We start from the raw sequence: 17,353 nt of genomic DNA on the forward strand, positions 1-17,353 counted from the left end.
ACTTTGGATTTGTTTTCTGTGCCAGTGTTGTGTGAACTACTAGTTTTAGGACCTTTTGGACTAAACATTTGGACTATTTGGGACTATTTTTGATAACATACACTTTGTTTCATACATGAATTAAAATTTATATAATATTCTGCTTAAAATGTATGTGATAAACGCTGTTGCTTGAAGAACGTGTCGTGTACATTCATGTTTTCTGCATTCCTTGTTATGAAAACTGAAATCAAGAGATGGCTTCGCATGCGGTCCATGCTAAATTGTCGCTTCAACTAACCTATTGCTATTTTAAGAGTTGATCAAAATGGGGATCGGGTAGATGAAATGGTGCTTGATTTTTTAAGGATTTGTTCACTATGTCAGTGCAGAAAAATGAAAACAAACAAAACCTCGAAGGAGGTCGAGCTCCCGCACAAAAACTCAGCAGTCACTGCGGCCAAGCAGTGGTTATTTAAGAGATAATTACAATGTGAATCGGATGGTTACATTGTTGGTACTCCTTATTACTATAATTCATGCTTTCCCATGCTGCTATTATCTCTTACAGAGCCCGAGGTTGAAATGTGAACGTTGATTTCCCACGTATCAGGCCTGTTGGTAAACAAAAATCTTGCTGTCAGAATCTGAACAGCTATTATTGATGGAAGACATCAGTTCAAAAATGGATATAAGCTTAATTAATTTAGTTTTGTTACCTCACCAAAATATTCCAAGATTGTAATGATTCAAGTAAACAAGTTACAGTTATCACAAGTCCCTATAACATAATACAGTTTACAGATTTTTCTATCCGGGGGGTCAAAGGTCGTTCCGACGTCACAGTCACCTTCCAATGGCTACAGGGATCGTTCTAGAATCGATCCCATATGATGATTTAATCCCATGCTTTAATTACTTAGATCGCATTTCGACAGCTCTAGGAGATGTGGCGTCCTCAAGTTTCAAAGTTTATTGTACAATTTCATTATTTTAACAGTTGAGTTATATCAATCGTGGGAGGGATACGAACAAGTACCGGTTTCCAGAGCCACGTTGTGACAGACAATGCCGAGCGACTGATGTTTCCAGTACAGTTGACAGCTAGTATCGTGTCCTGTGATCTCGAGACACTGTACAAGATTTTTCAGTTCAATGATTAATTAATAAACTCGTTATTAAACTTTACCTACTTGTTGTGTGATCCTTCTGCATTTCGACAGTTTCGACGTTCGCTACTTGTAGATATTTGTGATATATTTTCGCGAAACCTCGTCTCCAAGCTCTGGAATTTATTTTGTCACACTTTATAACTTGTGGCAGCATCCATTTATTTTCGCAGTTTATCCATAAGGAAATATGATTCAATGCACGGAGACAATACAAAGAGGTCTCTATATAAACTCTCTGCTTCAATGAGAAACATTAGAAAGCTGCTTTCTGAATGGCTAATGTCGACTACTTGTCGGTCAAAGTTCGCGAAAGGTCGTTCTATGTCCAGTATCCCAGATACCCATGTAAATATACCTACAAGTAGCAATGTGGGTTTCAGGCTATCATAGATGTTGCGAAATTGAAAAAGTACATAAGCTTTCATATGAAAAAAAGTTTGCTTCCTTTGGATTGTCATTCTGTGTTGTAGGAAATCAACTTATTATGAAATACTAAGCTTGATAATGGTGTTAGAACCTACACCGAAACGTCGTTCCTAATCGTAATAAGGAAGTTGTTCATCCATATTATATCTTGTCCTTACTTGGTACTCATACTTCTAAATGTCTCTCAAAGAAACTTATTATGACATAAAGTTGGCTTGCACAATCGTTTATAAACAGTGAAAGTAGTCCCTACTTGCATCTCTATCCGCATATGACCCCAGCGGACATAGTTTCCTGCCGAGAAACCCACCCATTATATGATAAATCCTATTATATTCATCAAGTCTTGTCCAAAACAAAATGTATCACTTACTCAACGTTAAAAAATGTTTACTGTACGAAGGGTCCATGGCTAAATACCACAGGTTCTGGAAATCAGTCATTATTGTATCACAAATTAATATTATTTCTTGCATGATTGCATGTAAAATTGGTTAGCAGAGATGTAATGTATCGAAGAAAAGAAACTGACTCAGAAAATGCGTGAAAGTGTATGAATCAGACTTGTAAAAAAAAGAAATTGTCTGCCACAAAAAACTCGATTTTTTACAGACCGCCGTCATATAGCTGGAATATTGCTGAGTGCGGCGTTAAACAACAAACAAAGTCGGGGATTAACCACGTGATCAAAACTCAATGGTGATGTTTATCGCCAAGAAAATGGATATTTCTTTAAAAGCGCATTTTGCAATTTTTGTAATATAAGTAATATTCCTTATCGCTGGAATGGCTTCTAATAAATCTTTTCACTTTATAAGCATTATTACACTCCATTCACTCCACTCTCCAGCCTTGCGAAAATAGGCTGGCATTTCTGGGCTCGATCGTAGAGCCACCAGTGGCTATTACGACTTATGTCCCTTCGATTGACCAGTGAGAGTCCACATCTCATATCACATGAATTTTCTTCGAACAAAATAGCGGCGCCCAGTCAAGACGATTGTTGTGAGCATAACGCCACTTCTTGGAAAACCATTTCTGAATTAGGTTTGTGGTAATATTATCTATATTATATTTTCATATTATTTATATGTCATATTGTTTTAAATAAACTGAAGCCTTATCATATGGAAATCACTTATATGTGTATACAGTTTGTACGTATTTCTTCTATGTAAAAGATACGACGTGCGACACTTTAATAGTTCTTTTACTCTCCATCTCTCCTAATAAATGACATGCGTTGTTTTGTATCAAATATTCCTTTCAATATTGCGTCAATGTTGAGTCAGTTCATCGGCGTATATTCTTTAAACAAGGCAACTCGTCAAACTTAGTATATACACAAGTAATGTGATGAAAATGTATTTTGCTATTCAGATTTTGTTCTACGTTTCCAAGGCAACAATTTCTGTCGATTTCATTCGGAAATGAAGTTTGGATTCTTTTCCGGAGCAGTAGTCATAATCTGTTTAATATTTATATAAAACTTCACATACACATTAGGCAAGTGCTTAACAGGGTAGATACACGATCTACCAGCACAAGAAATACGTGCATTATATGGCACTATATGAAACATACACACATAAAGTACAGGATGTCCCGTCACTGCCACGTGGTTTATGCAATCGATAATTTGGGAAGAAATGTTATGGGAATCAACCTACTTAGATTGCAAACCGACCTTATATATCTTGAGTATTTTTTATATTGTTTTTTTACAATAAACTGCCTTCGGTTTTTTGTTTTGTTTTTGTATCATTCATAATGGAATATTCATTCATTGACTAAATGATTTTCAAACAGCATGACATCCAGTTACACACAATCGGCAAAGTACTCAATCCATTAGATGCTACATATATATTGCAAACGTTGTACTCGTTAAGCTCCTCACAACGACATCGAAGGTGTCACGCACTGGGAAGGAGCTTGTGTACGCATAGTCAAAGGGAAACCACTCTACACTCTCTATATGAATTATTGCCCTTGACAGAAAAAGGTCACGGTCATTGTGTTGGAATGCAAAAACACGGCGCGTGTTACAACAGAAATACACAAAAAAAGGTAATTTGTTCCAGGTGCATTTGGTATGGAACCCATGTATGTTAACCCATCATCTGTTGTCAACTTGCTGTCAGGCTTTAGTCATAATCGTGGTTTGGACATGCAAGGTGGACACCACTCGGTTAGTGGCCAGAAATATATACAGTAGAACCAACAATATCGGGGTCAAACGATACAGCAAGGTCACTATACGATACGTATCACGATACATATTAGGTCACGATACGATACGTATCGCGATACCCATATTTAGGTCAAAATCGCGTGGAAACTCGATATTTCAGAGCAGGCTCTAAAGGTAAAAGTTGCAGCAGACACATGTTCGAAGCCGCAATGTTTGTGAGTTAACTTTAAACGCTTACTTCAACACATCTGCGATATGTAACTGCACAAAACAGTGGGAGTCATTAAACGAGTAGTACGTTTAGCAAGACTTTTGTGTATCGATATAAACTGGTTCCAGTGTTGGTACGCGACGCAAGCTTAGCGCGATATACTAGTTTTAGTAGACAGGACCCCAGTCTAGTATCGACACAGAAAATAACTTTTCGTGTATCGTATCGTCGCGTGAGAACTCACTGTGCACCATATATTTAAGGTATTCCAAGTTGTGATCAAAAGGATATCATTTGTGACAATTATTCCGGGACATGCAAGCTACGGAAAGCAACGAGACGCGGCGATCGCTGATGATCTCCATGGAGACCGTTGCTACTTCCGTTATTCACAAACGACGCCATTTTGGTTGTTGCTGCTGCACTTTGTTTCCACGTCTGTGTTTGCATTTTGCTCATTATCCCGCAAGTATCGCACGTTCTTCACGATGTATGCCACTGTTGCTTTGGTTTATCATCAAGGTATCTAGTAGTGGTCTCAGTGTTAACTTAATTTTGTTTTTTTATCTTGATTTCAAAGCTTAGAGAGTGATACCTTTTGACTGATTGCATTCCCAACTTGAATCCTGTCCTAAACATTTGGTAACAATAAAAGTGAAAGAGAATGACAGACATACTCATTTACAGATGGGACATTTCATGTACTTCGCCGGTCCCTGGTATATGTCTATGTACTTTGTATTTTACAATTGATCTTTTGTGAAGTGAATGTGTATGGATGTTATTAATATGGTACCAATTCAATTCCTATGGTAAAATCATATTAATGATTGTCAAGTATCATGATATATGATCAAAGTAACAATAGATCTGTGTTTCCCCTTTTCTTCCCGTGGTAATGGGATGCAGTCAGTATAACATGATTTGTGTAGGTTTTCATATGTGGTGTCAAGGGGAGGGACTTGTAAAGTATAGGTCTCTCTTGTCCCAAAATGTCCAGTGACCATTTTACCTCAACCTAACTTCCTGGCACAGAACCCTGCAACGTTTGCATAATTTGCTGAGGCTCCTAAACACACACAGGAATTATGTTTCTATAAAAACAACCCATCTATGTTATAGTCTATACAATGAGGATGGATGATGTTTTTTATTTTATTTATTCCATTATAGCTCAGGACGATCTCCACAGGTTTAGGACCTACCAGGCCCCCGTCTGCCAAACGACTCTTCCTGTCCCTGATCCTGTAGGTCATCATTGGGTTCAAGTTGTTTGAATGTGTCCTATTAGTATCAGAAAAAACAAATTCGAGAACCTTTGCAACTTACATTAGTTCGAAACATGTCATCTGTGTTAAACATTAACAGGACAACTATACATATCATATAGTCACGAAGCTTTTAATAATCAGAACTCATTTCTAATATACAACATAAGAAAGTTGACTTGCATTTTTCTACCACTCCCTTATTCTGTAATATATATGATAAAACTACTTCCGTTTCCCTATAAATGACCTTTTTACAAACAACTTGAATCACCACTATTTGTTAGTGATTGAAAAACACATGCTCATGACCAGGGCTCGATTTAACAAAAACAAAGGCACAGGTGCCCTCTGATATTGACAAATGTAGCCTATTATTTATCTATCCTTGCACCCAGTGCATGTCAAAATTTTACAAATTTATTACTGACTTACTAAAAAAGCTTTCTACAGTAATATCTTTGAACTCAATACACTTTTTGTACCATACTACATCACATTCCCAGTGTTTTGTGTAATATGACATTGTCCTTTTGGCTTTTCGTCATGAATCTTATCAGGTCAGTCTTATGATAAGAACAAGAATGCAAACAAATATGTGGGATGTATAAGTGATTCCATTCAAAGTGATCTTGTCAATGAACTGAAAATGTCAAAATATTAATGACACTGATTTCATTCTGGGATTTGAGATGATATTTTCTTTATTATGTAATAGGTTCCAATATGAGTGCAATCGGTTTAGTCTAGTGAAAAATGGTTGGGATGTCAACTTGCACCAGGTGCAAGCTATATCTAATTCCTAAATCGTGCCCTGACTCTCATGATACTGTCGGAATCGTACAAATACAGATTTTCTGTGATTACAGAAATGGTTTTGTTGCATTTCTCTATGTTAGTCGGTAGGCGGTATATCCTCACTTGCTATTTGTTTAAATATCCAGATAAAGTAGGTACAAAATGGTCGACCTTTTCATGTTTTTTTCATACACGCTTAACTGTGGATTGATACTGATTTCAATGATTTAAGGACATCTATTTCCTCTCTGTAAGCGCCCCAGTGTCTTCACGATCACTGTCAACCCCCTCTCATCCCAGCCCGAACCCCAGACCTCCCTCCCCGTCCCTGCCCTCAGAGCCCGCCCTCAAGTTGTGGAGATAGATCTTGGTGAAGAATCCAAGCAGCCCCAGTCATGTTCGGCCGTCCTTGTGTCCTGTGTGAAATACATGTTCCAGAGTTTCTTCACGGAGAGATAGACTTTGGATTTGTTTTCTGTGCCAGTGTTGTGTGAACTACTAGTTTTAGGACCTTTTGGACTAAACATTTGGACTATTTGGGACTATTTTTGATAACATACACTTTGTTTCATACATGAATTAAAATTTATATAATATTCTGCTTAAAATGTATGTGATAAACGCTGTTGCTTGAAGAACGTGTCGTGTACATTCATGTTTTCTGCATTCCTTGTTATGAAAACTGAAATCAAGAGATGGCTTCGCATGCGGTCCATGCTAAATTGTCGCTTCAACTAACCTATTGCTATTTTAAGAGTTGATCAAAATGGGGATCGGGTAGATGAAATGGTGCTTGATTTTTTAAGGATTTGTTCACTATGTCAGTGCAGAAAAATGAAAACAAACAAAACCTCGAAGGAGGTCGAGCTCCCGCACAAAAACTCAGCAGTCACTGCGGCCAAGCAGTGGTTATTTAAGAGATAATTACAATGTGAATCGGATGGTTACATTGTTGGTACTCCTTATTACTATAATTCATGCTTTCCCATGCTGCTATTATCTCTTACAGAGCCCGAGGTTGAAATGTGAACGTTGATTTCCCACGTATCAGGCCTGTTGGTAAACAAAAATCTTGCTGTCAGAATCTGAACAGCTATTATTGATGGAAGACATCAGTTCAAAAATGGATATAAGCTTAATTAATTTAGTTTTGTTACCTCACCAAAATATTCCAAGATTGTAATGATTCAAGTAAACAAGTTACAGTTATCACAAGTCCCTATAACATAATACAGTTTACAGATTTTTCTATCCGGGGGGTCAAAGGTCGTTCCGACGTCACAGTCACCTTCCAATGTCTACAGGGATCGTTCTAGAATCGATCCCATATGATGATTTAATCCCATGCTTTAATTACTTAGATCGCATTTCGACAGCTCTAGGAGATGTGGCGTCCTCAAGTTTCAAAGTTTATTGTACAATTTCATTATTTTAACAGTTGAGTTATATCAATCGTGGGAGGGATACGAACAAGTACCGGTTTCCAGACAGACAATGCCGAGCGACTGATGTTTCCAGTACAGTTGACAGCTAGTATCGTGTCCTGTGATCTCGAGACACTGTACAAGATTTTTCAGTTCAATGATTAATTAATAAACTCGTTATTAAACTTTACCTACTTGTTGTGTGATCCTTCTGCATTTCGACAGTTTCGACGTTCGCTACTTGTAGATATTTGTGATATATTTTCGCGAAACCTCGTCTCCAAGCTCTGGAATTTATTTTGTCACACTTTATAACTTGTGGCAGCATCCATTTATTTTCGTAGTTTATCCACTAGAAAATATGATTCAATGCACGGAGACAATACAAAGAGGTCTCTATATAGACTCTCTGCTTCAATGAGAAACATTAGAAAGCTGCTTTCTGAATGGCTAATGTCGACTACTTGTCGGTCAAAGTTCGCGAAAGGTCGTTCTATGTCCAGTATCCCAGATACCCATGTAAATATACCTACAAGTAGCAATGTGGGTTTCAGGCTATCAAAGATGTTGCGAAATTGAAAAAGTACATAAGCTTTGATATGAAAAAAAGTTTGCTTCCTTTGGATTGTCATTCTGAGTTGTAGGAAATCAACTTATTATGAAATACTAAACTTGATAATGGTGTTAGAACCTACACCGAAACGTCGTTCCTAATCGTAATAAGGAAGTTGTTCATCCATATTATATCCTGTCCTTACTTGGTACTCATACTTCTAAATGTCTCTCAAAGAAACTTATTATGACATAAAGTTGGCTTGCACAATCGTTTATAAACAGTGAAAGTAGTCCCTACTTGCATCTCTATCCGCATATGACCCCAGCGGACATAGTTTCCTGCCGAGAAACCCACCCATTATATGATAAATCCTATTATATTCATCAAGTCTTGTCCAAAACAAAATGTATCACTTACTCAACGTTAAAAAATGTTTACTGTACGAAGGGTCCATGGCTAAATACCACAGGTTCTGGAAATCAGTCATTATTGTATCACAAATTAATATTATTTCTTGCATGATTGCATGTAAAATTGGTTAGCAGAGATGTAATGTAATCGCACAAGGCCTTAGGCACCGATCTTCTTTATCGAAGAAAAGAAACTGACTCAGAAAATGCGTGAAAGTGTATGAATCAGACTTGTAAAAAAAAGAAATTGTCTGCCACAAAAAACTCGATTTTTTACAGACCGCCGTCATATAGCTGGAATATTGCTGAGTGCGGCGTTAAACAACAAACAAAGTCGGGGATTAACCACGTGATCAAAACTCAATGGTGATGTTTATCGCCAAGAAAATGGATATTTCTTTAAAAGCGCATTTTGCAATTTTTGTAATATAAGTAATATTCCTTATCGCTGGAATGGCTTCTAATAAATCTTTTCACTTTATAAGCATTATTACACTCCATTCACTCCACTCTCCAGCCTTGCGAAAATAGGCTGGCATTTCTGGGCTCGATCGTAGAGCCACCAGTGGCTATTACGACTTATGTCCCTTCGATTGACCAGTGAGAGTCCACATCTCATATCACATGAATTTTCTTCGAACAAAATAGCGGCGCCCAGTCAAGACGATTGTTGTGAGCATAACGCCACTTCTTGGAAAACCATTCCTGAATTAGGTTTGTGGTAATATTATCTATATTATATTTTCATATTATTTATATGTCATATTGTTTTAAATAAACTGAAGCCTTATCATATGGAAATCACTTATATGTGTATACAGTTTGTACGTATTTCTTCTATGTAAAAGATACGACGTGCGACACTTTAATAGTTCTTTTACTCTCTATCTCTCCTAATAAATGACATGCGTTGTTTTGTATCAAATATTCCTTTCAATATTGCGTCAATGCTGAGTCAGTTCATCGGCGTATATTCTTTAAACAAGGCAACTCGTCAAACTTAGTATATACACAAGTAATGTGATGAAAATGTATTTTGCTATTCAGATTTTGTTCTACGTTTCCAAGGCAACAATTTCTGTCGATTTCATTCGGAAATGAAGTTTGGATTCTTTTCCGGAGCAGTAGTCATAATCTGTTTAATATTTATATAAAACTTCACATACACATTAGGCAAGTGCTTAACAGGGTAGATACACGATCTACCAGCACAAGAAATACGTGCATTATATGGCACTATATGAAACATACACACATAAAGTACAGGATGTCCCGTTACTGCCACGTGGTTTATGCAATCGATAATTTGGGAAGAAATGTTATGGGAATCAACCTACTTAGATTGCAAACCGACCTTATATATCTTGAGTATTTTTTATATTGTTTTTTTACAATAAACTGCCATCGGTTTTTTGTTTTGTTTTTGTATCATTCATAATGGAATATTCATTCATTGACTAAATGATTTTCAAACAGCATGACATCCAGTTACACACAATCGGCAAAGTACTCAATCCATTAGATGCTACATATATATTGCAAACGTTGTACTCGTTAAGCTCCTCACAGCGACATCGAAGGTGTCACGCACTGGGAAGGAGCTTGTGTACGCATAGTCAAAGGGAAACCACTCTACACTCTCTATATGAATTATTGCCCTTGACATAAAAAGGTCACGGTCATTGTGTTGGAATGCAAAAACACGGCGCGTGTTACAACAGAAATACACAAAAAAAGGTAATTTGTTCCAGGTGCATTTGGTATGGAACCCATGTATGTTAACCCATCATCTGTTGTCAACTTGCTGTCAGGCTTTAGTCATAATCGTGGTTTGGACATGCAAGGTGGACACCACTCGGTTAGTGGCCAGAAATATATACAGTAGAACCAACAATATCGGGGTCAAACGATACAGCAAGGTCACTATACGATACGTATCACGATACATATTAGGTCACGATACGATACGTATCGCGATACCCATATTTAGGTCAAAATCGCGTGGAAACTCGATATTTCAGAGCAGGCTCTAAAGGTAAAAGTTGCAGCAGACACATGTTCGAAGCCGCAATGTTTGTGAGTTAACTTTAAACGCTTACTTCAACACATCTGCGATATGTAACTGCACAAAACAGTGGGAGTCATTAAACGAGTAGTACGTTTAGCAAGACTTTTGTGTATCGATATAAACTGGTTCCAGTGTTGGTACGCGACGCAAGCTTAGCGCGATATACTAGTTTTAGTAGACAGGACCCCAGTCTAGTATCGACACAGAAAATAACTTTTCGTGTATCGTATCGTCGCGTGAGAACTCACTGTGCACCATATATTTAAGGTATTCCAAGTTGTGATCAAAAGGATATCATTTGTGACAATTATTCCGGGACATGCAAGCTACGGAAAGCAACGAGACGCGGCGATCGCTGATGATCTCCATGGAGACCGTTGCTACTTCCGTTATTCACAAACGACGCCATTTTGGTTGTTGCTGCTGCACTTTGTTTCCACGTCTGTGTTTGCATTTTGCTCATTATCCCGCAAGTATCGCACGTTCTTCACGATGTATGCCACTGTTGCTTTGGTTTATCATCAAGGTATCTAGTAGTGGTCTCAGTGTTAACTTAATTTTGTTTTTTTATCTTGATTTCAAAGCTTAGAGAGTGATACCTTTTGACTGATTGCATTCCCAACTTGAATCCTGTCCTAAACATTTGGTAACAATAAAAGTGAAAGAGAATGACAGACATACTCATTTACAGATGGGACATTTCATGTACTTCGCCGGTCCCTGGTATATGTCTATGTACTTTGTATTTTACAATTGATCTTTTGTGAAGTGAATGTGTATGGATGTTATTAATATGGTACCAATTCAATTCCTATGGTAAAATCATATTAATGATTGTCAAGTATCATGATATATGATCAAAGTAACAATAGATCTGTGTTTCCCCTTTTCTTCCCGTGGTAATGGGATGCAGTCAGTAAAACATGATTTGTGTAGGTTTTCATATGTGGTGTCAAGGGGAGGGACTTGTAAAGTATAGGTCTCTCTTGTCCCAAAATGTCCAGTGACCATTTTACCTCAACCTAACTTCCTGGCACAGAACCCTGCAACGTTTGCATAATTTGCTGAGGCTCCTAAACACACACAGGAATTATGTTTCTATAAAAACAACCCATCTATGTTATAGTCTATACAATGAGGATGGATGATGTTTTTTATTTTATTTATTCCATTATAGCTCAGGACGATCTCCACAGGTTTAGGACCTACCAGGCCCCCGTCTGCCAAACGACTCTTCCTGTCCCTGATCCTGTAGGTCATCATTGGGTTCAAGTTGTTTGAATGTGTCCTATTAGTATCAGAAAAAACAAATTCGAGAACCTTTGCAACTTACATTAGTTCGAAACATGTCATCTGTGTTAAACATTAACAGGACAACTATACATATCATATAGTCACGAAGCTTTTAATAATCAGAACTCATTTCTAATATACAACATAAGAAAGTTGACTTGCATTTTTCTACCACTCCCTTATTCTGTAATATATATGATAAAACTACTTCCGTTTCCCTATAAATGACCTTTTTACAAACAACTTGAATCACCACTATTTGTTAGTGATTGAAAAACACATGCTCATGACCAGGGCTCGATTTAACAAAAACAAAGGCACAGGTGCCCTCTGATATTGACAAATGTAGCCTATTATTTATCTATCCTTACACCCAGTGCATGTCAAAATTTTACAAATTTATTACTGACTTACTAAAAAAGCTTTCTACAGTAATATCTTTGAACTCAATACACTTTTTGTACCATACTACATCACATTCCCAGTGTTGTGTGTAATATGACATTGTCCTTTTGGCTTTTCGTCATGAATCTTATCAGGTCAGTCTTATGATAAGAACAAGAATGCAAACAAATATGTGGGATGTATAAGTGATTCCATTCAAAGTGATCTTGTCAATGAACTGAAAATGTCAAAATATTAATGACACTGATTTCATTCTGGGATTTGAGATGATATTTTCTTTATTATGTAATAGGTTCCATTATGAGTGCAATCGGTTTAGTCTAGTGAAAAATGGTTGGGATGTCAACTTGCACCAGGTGCAAGCTATATCTAATTCCTAAATCGTGCCCTGACTCTCATGATACTGTCGGAATCGTACAAATACAGATTTTCTGTGATTACAGAAATGGTTTTGTTGCATTTCTCTATGTTAGTCGGTAGGCGGTATATCCTCACTTGCTATTTGTTTAAATATCCAGATAAAGTAGGTACAAAATGGTCGACCTTTTCATGTTTTTTTCATACACGCTTAACTGTGGATTGATACTGATTTCAATGATTTAAGGACATCTATTTCCTCTCTGTAAGCGCCCCAGTGTCTTCACGATCACTGTCAACCCCCTCTCATCCCAGCCCGAACCCCAGACCTCCCTCCCCGTCCCTGCCCTCAGAGCCCGCCCTCAAGTTGTGGAGATAGATCTTGGTGAAGAATCCAAGCAGCCCCAGTCATGTTCGGCCGTCCTTGTGTCCTGTGTGAAATACATGTTCCAGAGTTTCTTCACGGAGAGATAGACTTTGGATTTGTTTTCTGTGCCAGTGTTGTGTGAACTACTAGTTTTAGGACCTTTTGGACTAAACATTTGGACTATTTGGGACTATTTTTGATAACATACACTTTGTTTCATACATGAATTAAAATTTATATAATATTCTGCTTAAAATGTATGTGATAAACGCTGTTGCTTGAAGAACGTGTCGTGTACATTCATGTTTTCTGCATTCCTTGTTATGAAAACTGAAATCAAGAGATGGCTTCGCATGCGGTCCATGCTAAATTGTCGCTTCAACTAACCTATTGCTATTTTAAGAGTTGATCAAAATGGGGATCGGGTAGATGAAATGGTGCTTGATTTTTTAAGGATTTGTTCACTATGTCAGTGCAGAAAAATGAAAACAAACAAAACCTCGAAGGAGGTCGAGCTCCCGCACAAAAACTCAGCAGTCACTGCGGCCAAGCAGTGGTTATTTAAGAGATAATTACAATGTGAATCGGATGGTTACATTGTTGGTACTCCTTATTACTATAATTCATGCTTTCCCATGCTGCTATTATCTCTTACAGAGCCCGAGGTTGAAATGTGAACGTTGATTTCCCACGTATCAGGCCTGTTGGTAAACAAAAATCTTGCTGTCAGAATCTGAACAGCTATTATTGATGGAAGACATCAGTTCAAAAATGGATATAAGCTTAATTAATTTAGTTTTGTTACCTCACCAAAATATTCCAAGATTGTAATGATTCAAGTAAACAAGTTACAGTTATCACAAGTCCCTATAACATAATACAGTTTACAGATTTTTCTATCCGGGGGGTCAAAGGTCGTTCCGACGTCACAGTCACCTTCCAATGTCTACAGGGATCGTTCTAGAATCGATCCCATATGATGATTTAATCCCATGCTTTAATTACTTAGATCGCATTTCGACAGCTCTAGGAGATGTGGCGTCCTCAAGTTTCAAAGTTTATTGTACAATTTCATTATTTTAACAGTTGAGTTATATCAATCGTGGGAGGGATACGAACAAGTACCGGTTTCCAGACAGACAATGCCGAGCGACTGATGTTTCCAGTACAGTTGACAGCTAGTATCGTGTCCTGTGATCTCGAGACACTGTACAAGATTTTTCAGTTCAATGATTAATTAATAAACTCGTTATTAAACTTTACCTACTTGTTGTGTGATCCTTCTGCATTTCGACAGTTTCGACGTTCGCTACTTGTAGATATTTGTGATATATTTTCGCGAAACCTCGTCTCCAAGCTCTGGAATTTATTTTGTCACACTTTATAACTTGTGGCAGCATCCATTTATTTTCGTAGTTTATCCACTAGAAAATATGATTCAATGCACGGAGACAATACAAAGAGGTCTCTATATAGACTCTCTGCTTCAATGAGAAACATTAGAAAGCTGCTTTCTGAATGGCTAATGTCGACTACTTGTCGGTCAAAGTTCGCGAAAGGTCGTTCTATGTCCAGTATCCCAGATACCCATGTAAATATACCTACAAGTAGCAATGTGGGTTTCAGGCTATCAAAGATGTTGCGAAATTGAAAAAGTACATAAGCTTTGATATGAAAAAAAGTTTGCTTCCTTTGGATTGTCATTCTGAGTTGTAGGAAATCAACTTATTATGAAATACTAAACTTGATAATGGTGTTAGAACCTACACCGAAACGTCGTTCCTAATCGTAATAAGGAAGTTGTTCATCCATATTATATCCTGTCCTTACTTGGTACTCATACTTCTAAATGTCTCTCAAAGAAACTTATTATGACATAAAGTTGGCTTGCACAATCGTTTATAAACAGTGAAAGTAGTCCCTACTTGCATCTCTATCCGCATATGACCCCAGCGGACATAGTTTCCTGCCGAGAAACCCACCCATTATATGATAAATCCTATTATATTCATCAAGTCTTGTCCAAAACAAAATGTATCACTTACTCAACGTTAAAAAATGTTTACTGTACGAAGGGTCCATGGCTAAATACCACAGGTTCTGGAAATCAGTCATTATTGTATCACAAATTAATATTATTTCTTGCATGATTGCATGTAAAATTGGTTAGCAGAGATGTAATGTAATCGCACAAGGCCTTAGGCACCGATCTTCTTTATCGAAGAAAAGAAACTGACTCAGAAAATGCGTGAAAGTGTATGAATCAGACTTGTAAAAAAAAGAAATTGTCTGCCACAAAAAACTCGATTTTTTACAGACCGCCGTCATATAGCTGGAATATTGCTGAGTGCGGCGTTAAACAACAAACAAAGTCGGGGATTAACCACGTGATCAAAACTCAATGGTGATGTTTATCGCCAAGAAAATGGATATTTCTTTAAAAGCGCATTTTGCAATTTTTGTAATATAAGTAATATTCCTTATCGCTGGAATGGCTTCTAATAAATCTTTTCACTTTATAAGCATTATTACACTCCATTCACTCCACTCTCCAGCCTTGCGAAAATAGGCTGGCATTTCTGGGCTCGATCGTAGAGCCACCAGTGGCTATTACGACTTATGTCCCTTCGATTGACCAGTGAGAGTCCACATCTCATATCACATGAATTTTCTTCGAACAAAATAGCGGCGCCCAGTCAAGACGATTGTTGTGAGCATAACGCCACTTCTTGGAAAACCATTCCTGAATTAGGTTTGTGGTAATATTATCTATATTATATTTTCATATTATTTATATGTCATATTGTTTTAAATAAACTGAAGCCTTATCATATGGAAATCACTTATATGTGTATACAGTTTGTACGTATTTCTTCTATGTAAAAGATACGACGTGCGACACTTTAATAGTTCTTTTACTCTCTATCTCTCCTAATAAATGACATGCGTTGTTTTGTATCAAATATTCCTTTCAATATTGCGTCAATGCTGAGTCAGTTCATCGGCGTATATTCTTTAAACAAGGCAACTCGTCAAACTTAGTATATACACAAGTAATGTGATGAAAATGTATTTTGCTATTCAGATTTTGTTCTACGTTTCCAAGGCAACAATTTCTGTCGATTTCATTCGGAAATGAAGTTTGGATTCTTTTCCGGAGCAGTAGTCATAATCTGTTTAATATTTATATAAAACTTCACATACACATTAGGCAAGTGCTTAACAGGGTAGATACACGATCTACCAGCACAAGAAATACGTGCATTATATGGCACTATATGAAACATACACACATAAAGTACAGGATGTCCCGTTACTGCCACGTGGTTTATGCAATCGATAATTTGGGAAGAAATGTTATGGGAATCAACCTACTTAGATTGCAAACCGACCTTATATATCTTGAGTATTTTTTATATTGTTTTTTTACAATAAACTGCCATCGGTTTTTTGTTTTGTTTTTGTATCATTCATAATGGAATATTCATTCATTGACTAAATGATTTTCAAACAGCATGACATCCAGTTACACACAATCGGCAAAGTACTCAATCCATTAGATGCTACATATATATTGCAAACGTTGTACTCGTTAAGCTCCTCACAGCGACATCGAAGGTGTCACGCACTGGGAAGGAGCTTGTGTACGCATAGTCAAAGGGAAACCACTCTACACTCTCTATATGAATTATTGCCCTTGACATAAAAAGGTCACGGTCATTGTGTTGGAATGCAAAAACACGGCGCGTGTTACAACAGAAATACACAAAAAAAGGTAATTTGTTCCAGGTGCATTTGGTATGGAACCCATGTATGTTAACCCATCATCTGTTGTCAACTTGCTGTCAGGCTTTAGTCATAATCGTGGTTTGGACATGCAAGGTGGACACCACTCGGTTAGTGGCCAGAAATATATACAGTAGAACCAACAATATCGGGGTCAAACGATACAGCAAGGTCACTATACGATACGTATCACGATACATATTAGGTCACGATACGATACGTATCGCGATACCCATATTTAGGTCAAAATCGCGTGGAAACTCGATATTTCAGAGCAGGCTCTAAAGGTAAAAGTTGCAGCAGACACATGTTCGAAGCCGCAATGTTTGTGAGTTAACTTTAAACGCTTACTTCAACACATCTGCGATATGTAACTGCACAAAACAGTGGGAGTCATTAAACGAGTAGTACGTTTAGCAAGACTTTTGTGTATCGATATAAACTGGTTCCAGTGTTGGTACGCGACGCAAGCTTAGCGCGATATACTAGTTTTAGTAGACAGGACCCCAGTCTAGTATCGACACAGAAAATAACTTTTCGTGTATCGTATCGTCGCGTGAGAACTCACTGTGCACCATATATTTAAGGTATTCCAAGTTGTGATCAAAAGGATATCATTTGTGACAATTATTCCGGGAC

The 17,353-nt window shown here is 37.4% G+C and overlaps 2 pseudogenes; both read left to right on the top strand.

The window, feature by feature from the left end:
* The first annotated feature begins 4,297 nt into the window (after positions 1-4,297).
* On the top strand, positions 4,298-6,507 carry LOC139446012 (uncharacterized; annotated as a pseudogene).
* A 4,318-nt stretch (positions 6,508-10,825) lies between these two features.
* Positions 10,826-13,035, top strand: LOC139446018 (uncharacterized; annotated as a pseudogene).
* The last annotated feature ends 4,318 nt before the right edge of the window (positions 13,036-17,353 follow it).

The sequence above is a fragment of the Haliotis cracherodii genome, unplaced genomic scaffold (genome assembly GCF_022045235.1).
Source record: "Haliotis cracherodii isolate W230 unplaced genomic scaffold, xgHalCrac1.p SCAF_6, whole genome shotgun sequence".
Classification (NCBI taxonomy): Eukaryota; Metazoa; Mollusca; class Gastropoda; order Lepetellida; family Haliotidae; genus Haliotis; species Haliotis cracherodii.